At 57.1% G+C, this 15,989-nt stretch overlaps 1 long non-coding RNA gene and 1 pseudogene across 1 annotated transcript; both read left to right on the top strand.

Moving 5' to 3' along the window:
• The first annotated feature begins 1,116 nt into the window (after positions 1-1,116).
• LOC121081933 lies at positions 1,117-15,837 on the top strand (annotated as a pseudogene).
• Positions 8,638-9,730, top strand: LOC121081937. The gene is made up of 3 exons (XR_005825846.1): positions 8,638-8,658; positions 9,312-9,389; positions 9,686-9,730. It is a non-coding gene; the product is annotated as an uncharacterized LOC121081937 (long non-coding RNA).
• Positions 15,838-15,989: the final 152 nt, after the last annotated feature.

Raw genomic sequence — 15,989 nt, 5'->3', positions numbered from 1 at the left:
TGTGACGTATTACCTTGTGAGTGTTATGATAAATGTTGGGATTGTGGAAAAAGGTTTACTTGCAGTGCCGAGAATGAAAGTAGCGTCTAATAAACAATAGGATAAAAAGAAAAAGGGGGGATTGTGAGAAACTATGGACTAGGGTATTGTTTATTAAGATTTATGTTAAGCTCAATGTAAAGTTTAGGCAACAAAATATATGAAAACGCTTATGCAAACAGCTACCAGACACTGCTTGTGAAAGATAAGATAACCGCCAGATGTCCAGGAACCGACAGAAACAAGACAGACAACCCCACATAAGGATATATGAGTGAAGGGTCAATACCTCCACTACTTCATGAACACGGGTAAAGATGTATGAAAAGGGACTGTTTGAACTGCTCAGGGCGGCAGTTGGTGGAGCGCAGACTCCCCTGCCGTCCAGCGCTGTCTTTGCTCATATTCTACTTGCTATAATTAATACAATTTTAATTGGATGATGATCCGTTGTGGTCTCAATTTATAACAACGGGGGGGCTGCCGGGGTCTCCTGCGCCCAGCCTGCTGTGCTCCACAGGGGGCTGGGCGCTGGGTGCCCCATGGCGGGGGCTGGGGGCTGTAACCCCCCGGTGCCTGGCCTGGGGCTGGCTCCTTGTGCTCCCGCTGGTGCCCGGGGGTCTCGAAAGGAGGGCTGGCGTTGCTCCTTGTTGGCGCCAATTAACAACAATTAAACACCAGGCCAGGGCGTTTAAAGCCCCGCTTTGTGCCAGGGCACGTGCTGGGGGGTGGCCGGGGGCACCGCAGCCGCTCTCAGCCCCTCGTGCGGGGGGGTGCAGCGCTGGGGGCACCCCCAGCTCCGGGGGCCCGGCGGGGACTACACATCCCATCGTCCCGCGGGGGGGCCGGGCCGGGCCGGGCCGGGCCGTGCCGGGTGCGCCGCGGCCTTCCGGGGGGCGGGTGTCCGGCGTGCTGCGGGTGCGGGCTGGGGGGCTGCGGGGGCGGGGGGCTGGGGGTGAGGGGGCTGCGGGTTCGGGGGGCTGCGGGCTCGGCCCTGGGGGGCTGCGGGCTCGGGGTCTGGCGGGCGCTGGCGCGGGGCGCCGGGGTCAGGGGGCAGCGGGGCGCCATGGCAACGGGATGCGCAGAGGCGGAGCCGGGGGGCGGTTTGGAGCGGTAAGTGGGGGGCTCCGCGCCTCCGGGCCGCGCACCCCTCGCCTCCAGCAGCGCGTTGCTTGTCCCAGGTCCCCGCGGGTGCCCCGGACCCAAGGGGGGGGGGGTGGGGGGGGTTTCCCTCCCTCTGCCCCTGGCTGCTCCGCAGGCTCTGGGCTAAGCGGGACCCCCCGGGCTGTGCTGGGGTCGGGGGCGGCCGGAACCTTCACCCTCCCTGGTTCCCTGGGGGGGGTGTGATGTCCCCCCCCGGGCTGCAGGAGCACGAAGCCGGTTTGGGGAGCGGGGGGGGGGGGTGTTTTTTCAGACTCAAATGGAGCCTTGTTGAGAGGGGCTCGGGGGGTGGGCGCGGCGCGGAGCCAGCCTGGCAGGCTGCAGCCCCCCGAGCCGGAGAGGGACATCTCTGTGGGAGAGGTGCCTCCGGCCGTGGTGGCACATCGGGGAACCCTCCTCTCCCTTCAGGCAGGAGGTTGGTGTGGATGTGACCAGTGGTGCCGGGTCCCCCTGCAACGTGGAAGAAGAATCCGTAACCGGACGCGGATGGTGAGCGTGGCCCTGCGGTGCGGGGCTGAGGCGGGGCTGGGAAATCCGGATCTGATGCTCTGGCAGCTCTGCCTGGAGGCAGAAGTGATCCCAAGGGCTGGAGGGTCCTGCCCAGCTGGCAGTCGGGAGGGGCTGTGCTCACCCGTGTCTCTGAAGCTGGAAATACCTTTGTAGTTCTGCATTTCACGTGTCATTTCCCAAACAGCACGGGCAGGAGGAGGGCCTCGCTGCTGTTTATGGGATGCTCTGGAGAAACCTGCCTCTGGCTTTAGTGTGTTTTGAGAAAGTCCAGGACAGACTTGCTTCATTTTCTAATGAGGGAATTTTTCTTTCTCCCCAGGCTACAAAACCCAAGAAAAGTTTAAGAGGTACGTACATATGCTGCAGGCTTTCCTTTTGCTGTCCGTAGGTGCTTCGATCTGCTGGGAATGCCTGGGGCGGGGGGGGGGGGGACCACTCTCAGGTGGCAGTCCTGGCTACTGAAATGTTTCATGATCCTTGTCTGAAAGCTGCAGATGGTTGAGTGCATCATCATGTCGTTCCTGAACCAGAGATTTTCACCTGCCGCTCACATCAAGCGGATTTGTTTATTGAGGTCCCACATTCCTTTCTTGTGGGCTTTCCCAAATTCAGGGGAGAATATAAGCATTTGTTTCAGTTCTTCCCATCACCTTATCCCTGTTTGGAGGGATACTGTTTGGAGGCCTCTTGCAGCCCCTGATACTGAAGCAGTGCTTTTGGGGTTGCCCAGGGACTCGAGATCCTGCGGGGTGAGAGCTCACAGGTTAAGTGCTGCTTGTGGCCAGTGACTAACTGAATACAAAGCAGCTGGTTCATTTGATAAAGATACCCCATTTCTGGCTAAGTGAAGCTAAATTTTTTATCCACAAAATACTGATCAGGTCCTGGCAGTTCTCTCTAGACTGACAAGGAAGGCCTGACGCTGATGATGCTTAAGACCAAAACTTTATTCTAGCAGATTTCCAAAGAGCAAGCCATACTGAAACTGGGAGCTTTCCTATGCCTGCTTGGTGAGCTCACCTGCCTCAACAGCTTAATTTGTCTCATTTCAGGCTCCATCGATGATGTGCTTGGTGACCTCCTGGGCTATGATGGTAAAACGAACCTTCTTCTCAGCTGAAAGGGCAGCGTCCTTCTATTCTTACTCCCCTCCTGGGAGCAGGAGGTGCTGGTGCAACAGCCATTGATCTGCAAGGGGGCTCCAGCTGTGAGGAGGGGATGGAGCAGGGAGCAGGGCTTCTCGGAGTCAGAGGCCATTGAATAGGCTGGACATCAGCTTTTGGGGAGGCAAAGTGAAGTTCACCTCTGATTAAAAGCCTCTGTGGCCCCGGGGTAGACAGCAGATCCCCCTTTGGAGTGCCTAGGTCAGGAATATGCCCGTGTCCATCATCCTCATCTCTCCCTGTCTTGTTTCCAGATGAAACCTCTGTTAAATCTGCCAAAGCTTCCCAGCCGGCTGTGGGCAGCAGTAGGAGAGCCCAGGACACTGGCTTGCAGGCCAGAAAGAAGTGAGTGCCTTTCGGACACAGCCTCTCCTGTGAGAGATCTCACTTGAAGATCTCTTTGTCCTCGCCAAATCCTTCTGATCTGCCCCATCCTTGGCTTTTCCACCTCCCTCCCTGCCCCAACAGTGATTGCCTGGGAAGGCGAGTTATCTTCTGCGATGCCTTTGGGAACTGGGAGCCCAGAGCCCGAAGCTTTCCAGCAAGAGTTGGGTGTCTCCCAGCCCTGTACATCTTCTGTAAATCTGCTTTGTAACAGTTGCTTAAATAGAGCAGTCCCAGCACTGCCGTCCTTTATCCCAGTGCTATTTTAGCCTCATTTTCTGCGTTGTACGATGCGGCTGGTGTGGCAGCCCTGTGTGGTCTCCTCTGCCTCCCGCTGCCTGGCCTGGCTTGGCTGTCCCTGGACACACTGGCCGAGCTCACGTGTGGTGCTGCTAACCCCCGGGCTTGTGTCATAGGTCCATTTTAGAAGATGATTTCTTCGACAGACTCCCTGCGAAGGACATAAATTCTGCAGAGGTGAGTCCAAGGTTCAGGAAAGAGCCTGGGAGTCCCGAGGGCGGGGGCTGAGCCGGGCCAAGGTTGCGGCGGTATCACCCCGGCCAGGTCAGCAGTGGCGTGCCAGCGATGAGCTGTGATGTCTGGCTGAAGAGGTAACCCCTCTCCAGCATCCCAGTGGGGTGGGGAAGACAGGACAGGGCGGGGGTGGTGGTGGAAGAAGGGCTTCCTGGTGCCTTGGGTGAGATGGAGCAAAGCTGGGGGGCACGTGCTGCTGCAGCCCAGCCTTCCTGCGTGCACTTTGGGTAAAGTGTTGTAGGAAGGACCTTCACCCAGAGCAACGGGCCTTTGGGTTTTCCTGATGCTTCTCCTAGAGGCAGGCAGGATCTCAGCAAAGGAATTGGGGCACAGGGGGATTCCAGAGAGTAGGACACCAGGAGGAGTTGGGCATGTATTCTTCTATCTCATAAAACGGATATCAAGGGGATATGGGGGTAAGGGGTGAGGAGTTTCCAAAAATCTCTTCCCCTCTGATGTCTCCCCTCCCTGGCATGCAGGGATCCAGTGTCTCCGACACAGACCCACAAGCTGTGCTGCAGACCCTGAAGGCAAGTCCTTAAATCCCCTCCATCTCCATCCATCCCCTCCATCTCCATCCATCCCCTCCATCTCCATCCATCCCCTCCATCTCCGCCCCAGCGCGCTGCCATGGCCTCCAGCACCAGCCTCCGAAGGGAGAAGCAGCTCTCACCCTGCTCCCCATCCTTGTCCTCTTGCTTTCCAGGATATGGGACGACATGGAAGCTGATCTCCTGGGAATCCCGAAACCCAGTTCTGGGCCAGGGAAGACAACTGTGAAAGGTCCTGGGAAATGTGACTTCTTGGGAGGAGGAGTAAAAAACACAGGGAAGCTGGTAGCTCCTGAGGAAGGTAAAAAGGAGATTCTGCTATTCTTTTCACACCCTGATTGTAAACGAGCAGGGATATTTTCCTATCCTTATCTGGGATACGGAGCAAAAAAGTGGATTTGTTCCCTAAAATGCTTTTCCTGGTTGCTTTTTGCAGGAGTGTTATTCTGGCCATGTGTTATCCCTTAGGAGATCCCTGGGCGTCACTCACACCAGCAGCCGCTGCCACCTCCCACCAAACACCACTCGGCTGTTCCCTGGGGTGGTGCAAAGTGTTTCTGGTGGGGAGCCCCCTGCTCTGGGGGCAAGGAGAGCCAGAGGAGCTGCATTTCAGATCTGCCAGCCCCTAAAGTGCCCTGATCTTCCCCTGGCCCTTTTCTCCTCTGCTTGCAAGGAGACCCCTCCGGAGAGATGTGCACCCTGGCAGGGCTGTGGGGGGGTCTGTCCATCACAGCGGGTGCTTTTAGGGGGCTGCCCACCCAAAAAGCGACCCTTAGCTAGGGTGGGACCGGGGCATTTCTGCAGTACCTTGTCTCTGAGAGCCGTGGCCTCTCTTTCTAGGAGAGAAAGTGCCTGCGATGGAAAAGAGGCGCTCTCATCCCCTGCCGCTTCCCCGACACAACAAGAAATTTAACTTTGAAGGTGGGATCTCACTTCACGCGGCTGCGGGGGGGCACTGGGGGCTCTGCCCGTGCTCTTTGCCTCCTCGGTTAGCTGGAGGCTTGACTGGTTAATAAGATACGGAGTCCTTCACCCCTAGTGATGCTAGTGCAAATGTAATCCTTCAGAGGTGACCAAAGGGAAAAAAAACCTCTGCATTCCGAGGCCCTCCCCAGGACAGGGCTGGGGGGTGATTCCTGGGGGGCATTTGCATTTTTTATATGTGCTTTGGTTTTTAATGATTGTAACACTTTGGGAGCCCCTGTGTCAGGGGGATTCTGTCCAGCTTCTGAACAGGGGAGTGGTTTCCTGGCACAGCTGAAATCTGGGTTCTCAAAGCCTGTGCTTTAACAAAGATCAGGATCTGTTAAAATCTGTTAAAAAAAAAAAAAAAACAAAAACCTTAATGGGCTTTAGGTGATTTAGGTGGCCTTTCTCCCCTTTTTCTTTGCCTAAGCTGTGTTCAGGCATTAAAGCACCCAAATTTTTGAGTTATTTTCTTCCGGGAGGATGAAAACGTGGAAAAACTGAACGGAAATCTAAGTCTTTGAGTGTTTGAAGTTCAGGGAGACTCAAGGGTATCCCAGGTCCCTGCAGGACCCGCGCTCATGGCTTTGGGCAGATACACTCTGCTGTCCCCACGTGCACGTTGTGGGGAACAGTGGCTGGCGTAGTGCAGAACTCTTCTTCTAAGTAACGTTGCGTTTGTTTGTTTGTTTTGTTATTCTCTTTTCCTGTACCTGCTGGGTAATTCCCAGATTTAGATGATCCTTTGGCAGGACTTTTGTCTGATGAGGAGCAGGATGCTCCCAAGAAACCAGCTCCAACAGGCGCTAAAAGCAGCTCTGAGGAAAAACCAGAACAGAGCAAAGAGAAAGGTAAGTGGGGTTGCTCAGTGCATCCTCTTTGTATTACATAAATCAGCAGCGTGGATTAGTCTGTGTGAGATCCAAAATGGTTACATTGAAAGCCACCTAGTCCTACCTCTTATTAGCCAGTAACGTAATTTATAGAGCAGCTTGGTAACAGGGTTAATTGTGCCACAGCTCACCAAGTGCTTGATACTTGCAGTGCGCCGCAGATTACGGAGCTGAGCTTTCCTTTCCAGGAATGGAGGCTCTGATCTTACCTTTGACCTCATCCAGCCCGTTCTGCACGCATTGCCAACTGAGAACAAATTTTCTGGGTCAGGATTTGGGTGTCTGAGAGCAGCACCAGTCCGTGCCACACCACAACTGGGGCACCTCTGGGTGGGATCCAGCTGTGGCTGTGTTACAGGCACTTGTCCCTCTTGTTCCTGCAGCAGGGATGCTAATGGGTCTGAGGGTCCCCTAAAATCACCTTTCACCCTGATAAATCTACTCTGGATGCAAGTAGCAGCTGGTGGGTTAGGGCAAGGGTCTAAGGTGTGTTGGTAGAGAGGGACTTTAGGCAAACAGGGGACAGGAATTATCTGACTGGAAACTTTCAAAGCATAAAAGAAGCTCCCTGGCATTATCCAGAGCTGGAAACCCCAGTGTCAGTGGCACACAGCGGTGTCCCAGCAGTGGATGCATGGGCTGCAGACCAGGCAGTAGTGCATTGCCGCTGTGTATACTTGCTGTGAGAATCTGTTCGCTGATCTTAAAAATTACTTTTTAAATGGTCCTGAGAGATAAGAGCAGGCAGGGATGCTTTGATCTCCTGTTTAAAAAAAAAAAAAAAAAAAAAAAAAAGCCCCTGATCAAACCTTTACCATGTGTGATCCCATCACAGAGCCACCTCCACCCCAGCGCCCCTGCACACCGTGGCCCCCGGTCCAGAGGAGGGCTGAGCTCACTTTTGAAGATACTGATGACGACCTGATGCATGCGCTGGGAGCTTGGCAAGTGGCTCAAAAGGAGCTGAGAAGCAGGGAAACGGAATGGCAGAAAAGTAAGGGCAATGAAGAGGCAGTGAGAGTAAAGCAGGGGATGGCTTGTGCGTTGGGATGGTGCCAGCATGCTGTGGGGGGGGGATGCTGGAGCTTCTGCCTGTGGGTCCCAGAAAGGGGCAAGAGCAGCCTCGTTTCACAGAGAAGAGCCAGAGCACCCTGGCAAGGCTGTGTGACAAGAAACAGCCCTGCCTCCCAGGGAAACCTATCTGCCACTGTGTCACCAACAGAGAGGTGCTCCGGCCAGCCCGCTCCAAGCTGGATGAGTTGCTGGGACGAAATTCCGTGGCCAAAATCCTGGAACAGCCAGGCACAGGAGAGCGCAGAGAGTTCAAACTGGATAAGAAGTACCAAAAGCAGCCAGGTGAGCGTGGCCAGGGATGCTGGGAAGGTCTGCAGAGGTGATGGCGTTGGCTTGGGAGGGCGAGATTGATTTCTAATGTCCTTGAAGGGGAAATACCCTTTCTGTAGTGGTCAGCAGGGTGGCTAATGGGCTCCCAGTCAGCTCTGGGGCAAAGGTGACTGATGCAAAAGTGTTGTACCCTGCCTTCGAGGCAGCCTGGGGGCATTTGCACATCAGCTGTAACTCAGTTGCCTTTGGACATGGACTGATTCTCAGCAAAGCAACTTTTCCCAGCCCCGTGGAGGAGACACGTTGCTCGCAGGTTTCCAGGGAAGATGTTTCCAGCTGTGTCTTCCCAGAGGCAGCAATCGCAGTGGGAATTGCAGGGGAGGAGGAGGAGGGCTGGTGTCTTTGCAAACAGCCGCTCCTCTAGGCGCTGACTCAAAGCTGCTTGTCTGAACAGAGAAGGAAGACGGCTGGGACAAGGAGGATTTTGTCTTTGGAGCGTACCAGCCGACGGTGGCCTCCATGCCCAAGGGCCAGCCGGCGAGGAGGCAGCCTGTGAGGTATTGTGCTCTGCGTGTGGAGCTCCAGCCAGCAGCCACGCTGCCCCCGCGGCAGAGCGGGCAGGGTCCCCGGGCAGGGTCCCCGGGCAGGGTCCCCGGGCAGGGTCCCAGGGCGGTCCTCTCTACAGGCACGTATGTGACTGCTTCTCCTTGCAGCAGGTTTCCAGCCGAGAACAGCAGCGAACCAAAACCAGAACCCCGCTCCAAATCTCCTCCTTCAGCCAGGCACAGCCCTGTGCGGAGCAGCCGGACTCGAGGTGACTGGCTGGGCTTGAAAGATGAGGATTCTATGGATGCGAGCCAACATCCTGCGCAAAAGCCAATCCTGCAGTGAGCTACCCCAAGCCCTGGCACAGCCCAGCAGACCCGGCCCCCACCAGCCCAGCCTCCCGGCCTGCAGAGGCAGCGCTGGCTAAACCTGACCCGCTGGAGGAAGACAACTGGCTGAGCGCTGCCTTGCTCTCGCCAGAAAGCCCAAGCACAGGCGAAGGCTCAGGAGCAAAGTGCCAAGCCCTTGGAGTCCCCAGAAGGAGGGGGATCCCCACGCTCCTGTCAGGTAAAAGCACAGCTGGTGGCCACAGGGCTCCCATCATGCAGCTGCTCCAACAGGACGTCTCAGAAATCCTCTGCTCGGATTTAAGAAATCCATTTTAAGTGCTCTCTTGCCTCGGGTTGGGTTAATAACGCAGAGGTTTCTCCCACTGGTGCAGCCTGCAGGGCCATCGCACCTCTGGGCTCTCCTTCTAGTCATGGCTGAGATTGCACGTGCTGCCCCAGGTCCTGTGGGATTGTCCTGGATCAGCATACCCCCACGAGCTCCACGCATGCTCCTCATTCCTGCCTTCTTTCCCCTTCGTTCCTCCTAGTTCCAGGAAAACCACCTCCTCCAGCTGAGTTGGCACAGACAGGTTCAGGCTTGTGCCATGGGGATGGGACTCAGAAGTGAATTGCAGAGAAGCAGCCGCGTGTGTCGTGGGCAGGGGCATGTTGCCCAGGGGAAGGGGGTGGATGCAGCAAGGAGGAACTGGTGTTCCTCCAGAGATGGAGGTTCTGAGGTGTCTTTGCTCCCTCTGAAGCCAACAGGTTGAATCCTGCCGCAGCTGAGTGGGATAGGTTTTCACCTGCAAGGCAGGAACTGGTGTTGAGGGAAAGGATCTTGTCTTTCCTTGCCTCCTGGGCTCTCCCCCATGGGGTGTTTTTTGCTTGCAGCCAGCCAGCCAGCCCCACAGGAGCACCGCAGCAGGCAGCTGTCCCGCAGGACCAGGCAGCGAGTGCAGATGGCTCCAGGTGAGGCCTCCTTCACCTTTCAGACACCTCCACAAGGGAGAATTCCTGTGGGAAGCGGCTGCATGTGTAGGTGGGGGAGCGGGGAGGGCTGGTAGCCAGCCGTGACCACTTTGGTCTGGGACCTGTGTAACCGGGAAGGAAGGCAGCGCTGAAGGATCGTCGGGCCCTTGCCTGTTCGATCGCAGTGCGACAGCCAAGCTTTAAACTTGCAAAAATGCCAAGCGGGATAATGTCTGCGTGCCTCTCCCTGCGCTGTGACACTGCTGTGCGTCACTTGTGTCTCTGTGCCCACGCAGGCAGCCGGTCCCCTGGCTCAGCACCACGAAACAAGCCTCGGTTCACCGTCGGATCCTGCGAAGGGGCATCCCTCCAGAAATGCCGGTGCCTTGGGTGCGTTTCCTGTGGTTTGTACGAGTTCGGGCAGCAGAGATTTGTACAGTTTGGTATGCGGAGAAGGGGTTCTCCCTGCCCTGAGAAAAAAACCCCAAACCAACCCCCAAAGAAAGGCAGGAACCCACAGCACTCTCCTTGGCCACATGAATGCTGCCCAGGCCTTTGACCAGCCATTGGTCGGAGCAGGTTGCTGAGCTGCAGGATCCCACCATCCCCATGTCAGCTGGTGTGCTGGGGCACACTGAGCTCCGCAGTGCTGCCTTTGGGCTTTCGGAAGGCTGTGAGGGACTCGCTTTGCCGGAGCAATGGGTGTGCATAAGTTCACGCTGCCCCATCTGTCTTCCCTTTGCTGCCCCCACACTTGTCCCACCAGTGCTATGTGCTGGAAAGACCCCCTTCTGCTCTGGGCTGTGGCTGTGCGCCGGTTCAGAGGCCGCTGAAAGTGGCTTAGGGGACCCAGTCTCCTCCCTAGGTGATGGAGATGGAGGAGGAGCTGTGCTTTGTCCCTTGATTTACTCTGCAGAGCAGAGTCCCACCGTTGTGTGTGGAGTGGGGATGCAGACACGGACAAGCCTGTCTGACCTCTGCCCCCATTGCCAGCTCCAGAGCGGAGCGCGACCCTCATCGCTGTGCCCAGGAGACCCAGGCCCTCATCCTGCTGGGAGGGGATGGTTCCCATTGCTGATATTCAAAATCAATGGTCTTGTCCAATGTTCTCAGCCTCGTACAGGCTCATTCCCAATGGAATGCCAGGAGGAGCCAGGGCCCTGCCGACCGCTCACATCAGGTAGGTAGTGCTGGGTCCGTGCCCCGAGCGGTGCAGGATCAGGGCACAGCGATCGCGAGCCCTCACGCTGCCGACTCGCCCGCCATCCCGCTCTGTCCGTTTGCTCCCATCGGCCTGAGGGCTAGGATGTGCCCCACTTTGCATCTCCTGGGAAGCCGTGTCTGTCCATCGGAGGGCCAAAGAGTTTGGAGCCTCCCCGAGGGTGCCACAAAGTTTGCGTTTATCAGGCAAATGCGTGGGTAGCTATGGATGCTTTGTAAATCATGTGTGTTTATAGCCCTGCGTGGCCTGAGCAGGCATTTACACCGTTCCCACAGGCATCTATAACATATCCAATAACTACAGACTACAGAGGGCTCCAGGTGATATAAGGACTTTTTTCATTCAGTTGATTTTCCCACAGTTATAGTGTTGAAGATGCTCTGAGATTTATTTCTAGACAACTGAAGGAGAATTGTGACAGCCATTCACAGAGAAGGCAGCTCTAGCTTGGTCTTTGGAAAGCCTCTCACTTCGCATCCAGCTGGGCTCCCTCCCCTGCCCCTGAGTTGTGGGACACATTGTTGCCTCCCAGAGGGCTTGTGGATCTCAGCCTTGATTCTGCCCCAGAGAAAGGAAGAGCGCGACATGCTTGTGTCCTGGGGGTGGGGGGCTGCGCGAGTTGTCACACTGGGCGAGAAGAGGGACCCCACGCACACGCGAAATTGGGCGGGGGTGGGGGTGAGTTCCTGCAGTAGGGCTGGAGATGTGAGTCAGCCGATTTCTCAGGCTAGGAGGCGATGTCTCTCCCAGGGCTTTACACTTCCCTTGAGAGCATCCCTGTGTCTCCTGCAGGTTCCTGCACCCAGGGCACATGTCCCAGGCTGCACCCGCAGCTGCAGGTAAAGGCAGGTGCCTTCTTTTGGAGGCTGATCGGCCCGCACCCACAAAGCCACTGATCCTGAAGGCCTCGATCTTCTCTCTCCATCCTTTGATCAGGCGAGATTCTCAGCACCCGGGCTTGCACGCATGAGACGAGGCAGGGGGCTCCCGCAGCCCAGCTCCATGAGGATGCATCAGGCTGCCAGGCAAGCGCTGCTGAGCGCCCAGGCCCGTGTGGCAGAGCTGGAGAGCCAGGTGAGCCCCATTGCCTGCTGAATGGGGGTACCCAAGGGTGACCCAGAGGGAGGGCAAGGAGAAGGAGCCATATCCTGTCCCAATAGCATCAGGGTGACAGGGGACTAGGAAGAGGTGAAACCTCCCTGTCCAGAGACGCCTATGGCCACCAAGTGCTGCTGTGGGAGTTCTGTCCCCGGGCACGCACCAAGGACTTTATCTCTCCGGGTGCCCTGGCAAGGTCCGAATGCTGGAGCATGGAGCGGACACAGCACAAACTGTCTAGCTAGGAAAATCTCCAGCAGCGGCACCACAGGAAGGAACTGAATCTCTCCTGAGAGCACCCACAGGTAACCGAGGCCTTCTCACACTGTGCTTCCCTCCCTCGCCTACACTGTCTGTCTCTCCTGGGGTGGGATGTGCTGGGATGCTTCCCAAATCCGCCCCTGGGGCAGGTGGGCGCAGAGCCATGTCGATGTGGACGTGGTGGGGGCAGAGAGCAGCCCCACAGGTGAGCCAACATGGGAGTCCACTCTCACCACCACTGTCCCCTGGGTGACAAGGAGGAGGGGCTGGTCCCATTGCCAGCGCACCCCCAACCAGGCAGCACAGTGGGCAGTAGCAGGAGGGTTCAAGGCTCAGGTCTGCGTGTTTCGCCATGCACACAGCAACACTGATCTGCTCGCAAACCCCTGTGTGCGCTCTGCGGGGGGGGGGGGGGGGGAGTGCTGGGTATTGCTGTGGAAGCAACACTTCTTCCTGGCTGTGACCTCTCGGGGCAGGAACCAGGTGAAGGTGGTGGAGGACACCTACGGGCAGCGGGAGGAGAGGCTGCGGCTGGAGAAGGAGCAGCTGATGGCTCAGCTCCTGCTGCAGAGCCAGGATGCGGAGCGGGCACGGGCAGAGCTGCTGGCGCAGCACCAGCAGCGCCTGGCCACGCTGGAGCAGCAGAACAAGCTGGAGATGGAGCGTCTGCAAGAGCTGCAGAGGTGAGAGTGGCACGAGTGGCACACACGTGTGGCTGGTACCCACAGTCTCAGCGAAGGAACCAGGGAGTGGTTTGGGGACATGGTGAAAGGAGAAACCAGACTCCAGAAGCACTGGGTTGTGGGCAGCTTGGTGCCTTTTGGAACGGGGATTTGCTTTGTAGGTGGACACAGGGAGATCTGACTGGAGACGTGGTTTCAGAGTGAATGCATTGTATTTTGAAAGATGCTGAACCCAATGTTTTATCTCCCCCAAATCTCTTTTATTCAGGTCAGTGAGTTCAGTGAGTCACTGATGTCCACATAGTTTGGGTCAATGACAAATTAGGTTTTGGTAGAGGAGCTCATAACCCCAAAATTGGGCCCATCCCAAATGTGGATGCCTGTCGGTGGAATGCCCCAGGACAGACCCCCATGCCAGCTCAGCTCCTGGCACCTGATTCTCAGCCCCACAACCAAGCCTCTCCCACAGTGCCCATCATGGGGAGCACTGGTTTGTGCCAGCCTGTGGCAGGCTCCTTCCCCGTGTCCCGCAGGGTGTCTGTCCAGGAGATGCGCAAAGACCACGAAGAGCAGCTCCAGCGGCTGAAGCGGCTGAAAGACCAGGAGATCGATGCAGTGACCAGCGCCAATCGTACACCAGGTACTGACAGTTGTGTTCCCACATTGGTCCTGGCCACAGCATTCCCTGTCCTACACGAACAGGCTTGGACCGTGGCAACAGGGGCCATCCCCTCTCCCACCCACTGCCTGCGGGGATGCTGAGCTGTGTAATACCCGTCAGTGCCCCCCGGAAGCAGGAGCTGCATCTTCCTACTGCTCTGCTGTGACCCAGAGAGGTTCAGGGCAGGGCTGCCCGGCCTTTGGGCCACCAAATATCCCCCTCTCCGTTGCGGTGAGATGAAGCGTGTCCCACAGGGGTGACCCTCCCCTCGCTTCTCTCTGCAGGTCTCTGAATGGCATCATCGAGCGGATGGAGAAGTTCTCCAGCAACTTGCATGACCTCTCGCGAAAGGTGGAGGCCACACACCACACCACACCTCCCAGGAGCTGGCCATGGGGGTACGGCAGCGGGACGAGCAGCTCAAGGGTATGTCTGCTGTTCCTCTGTGCCGGCACGGCTGCGGGGTCTCCACCGGAGCTGGGGGTACCCAGAAAACAAGGAGAAGTTGCTCTGAGTCAGCCAGAGGCTGGGAGCTGAGGCTGGCAAAGCCTTGCCTGCCTTGGTCACTGGACATCTCGGGGTCTTCCCTTTACAAAGCAGTGTCCTGGGGATGTGCCAGGGGTGATGAGCACAAACACACACAGTTTTTCTGTGAACATGGTGTGGATAGAAGGGAAGAACTTCCCGCCTCATGCTGCTCGTGCCTCTCCCCAAGTGCTCCAGGACAGGCTGTCGCAGCAGCAGAGGGACATGGAGGAGGAGCGGAGCCGACTCCAGGAGGTGATCGCTAAAATGGAGGCCAGGCTGAGTGAGCAGACTCGGCTGCTGGAGCAGGTGAGCCCACACTGTGTCCTCTGCCCGGGTCGGCCCTCCTGTCTGGGTATGGGGTATGTGTCTCACCAACTGGAGGTTCCTGGCCTGGAGGTTGTGAATAGCATCTGTCACCTCTGTGTCTGAACGCAGGAGCGATGGAGGGCAACGGCAGAGCAATCCAAAGTGGAATCACTGCAGCACTCACTGGAGGAGCAGCGGCGAGTCATGACCCAGCAGCTGTCCATGGAGCGAGCAGAGCTGGAGAGGGCGAAGGTGAGGTGGGGCAGAAGACATCTCCAGGGCTGCACTGCATTGTGTGGTGGAGGCAAGAGCTGGGTGCAGGGCTGCAGCATCCTTCTGCAGCTCTCTGCCTCCTCAGCCTCACGGATGCAGGAGGCCGCGGTGTGTGCGCATGGCACGTGCTGGTTCTTGAGGAACGGGACCAGAGCTCACGGTGACAGGGTTCACACCAGGCACCGTGGGCTTGAACCAGCCCCTAGATGTTGCGCGGCAGAGATGGGTTAAAGAGAAAAATCCTGTGGCGAATGGGACTTAGTGCTTCTTCTCTCCCTCTCTGGCAACGCTCCCAGAGTGCTCTGCTGGAAGAGCAGAAGTCCGTGATGCAGAAGTGCTCGCAGGAGCAACGGAAGCTGGCAGCCGAGTGGGCTGAATTTCACACCCAGCAGCAGCTGAGGAAGGAGCAGATGGAGCGCAACATGGACCGAGCCCTGAAGATGGACTCACAGAGAGAGGGCACCATCATGAGCCTGGCCGAGGTACCACAGTAGAGCCCCTCTCCATGGCCTCCAGCACCACCTGGCAGCTCACGGATGGGTCCTGCCCCCGGGGAGATGTTCAGCCCTGCCTTCAGGTGTTTAAAACAAGTTTTAAGAGACATCACTGCGGTGGTGAGAATCGGGCTGTTCCAGGAGCAGCCTCCACCAGCCTGTTTTAGATGTTGACTGAAGCATCAGTCACCTCTGTCTCTCCCCTTTGCCTGTGAGGAGTTTGGGCAGCCAGACCAGGCACAGCCGCCTCCATTGTAAGTCTGGTGAGAGGAAACCCCATGGTGGGTTAAACAGAACCTCCCATGCCATGGGGACATGTTTGGAGCCAGTTCTCCCCCCTGGAGCTGTCCAGAGGAGATATGTGGCACAGACTGTGGCAGGGCTGCATTTCTGAGGGCTACCAGGGTGGAAAATAACCATTCAGGCTGGGTGTTTCCACTGCTGACAAACTGCCAAGCCTTGAGCATGTTTTAGAGTGTGTAGCATGGGTGAGGGGCTCCGTCCTTTCTGGGGAAGGAGTGTGTGTGTGTGTGTGTGCCTGTACAATCCCAGCTCTGCCAACCCTGGTGCCCAGAGGGTGGGTGGATGAGAGCATTGGTTGGGTACCTGGTGGTGTTGCTCTGCACCCAAACTGGCAAACACAAGAAGGAAAACAGGGGCAGATCTCTCCCATCACTTGGGGGGACATGAGATAGTGTCCAGGATAGGGCAGGTAGTGCATTGATTTTCCCCATGCCCATCCTAGGAGCAGGCAGAGCTGAAGATCTGGAGCCATGAGCTGAAAACCAGGGAGGAGCAGCTGGTGAGGGACAGGGAGCTGCTGGACAAGTCCTGGCAGGAGCTGAGGCTGGAGAAGGAGAAGGTGGGACAGGGCCACACTGCGCATCAGCAGCAGGAGGAGCAGATTAAAAGCACGACCAAGGTAAGTGAAGCATCTGCGCTGCAACCAATTCACAGCTGGGGTTCTCACATCCCTCCTTTGAGTGCTGAATCCCAGCGCAGTCCTGGGGGAAAACAGGGGGTGCACAAAGGAGCCCTGCAGGGCAGCGAGGGTCCCTGTCCCAGCCTCCTCAG

This window comes from Falco naumanni, assembly GCF_017639655.2.
Source record: "Falco naumanni isolate bFalNau1 chromosome 21 unlocalized genomic scaffold, bFalNau1.pat SUPER_21_unloc_2, whole genome shotgun sequence".
Taxonomy (NCBI): domain Eukaryota; kingdom Metazoa; phylum Chordata; class Aves; order Falconiformes; family Falconidae; genus Falco; species Falco naumanni.
This window is presented reverse-complemented; position numbering and strand designations above follow the sequence as displayed.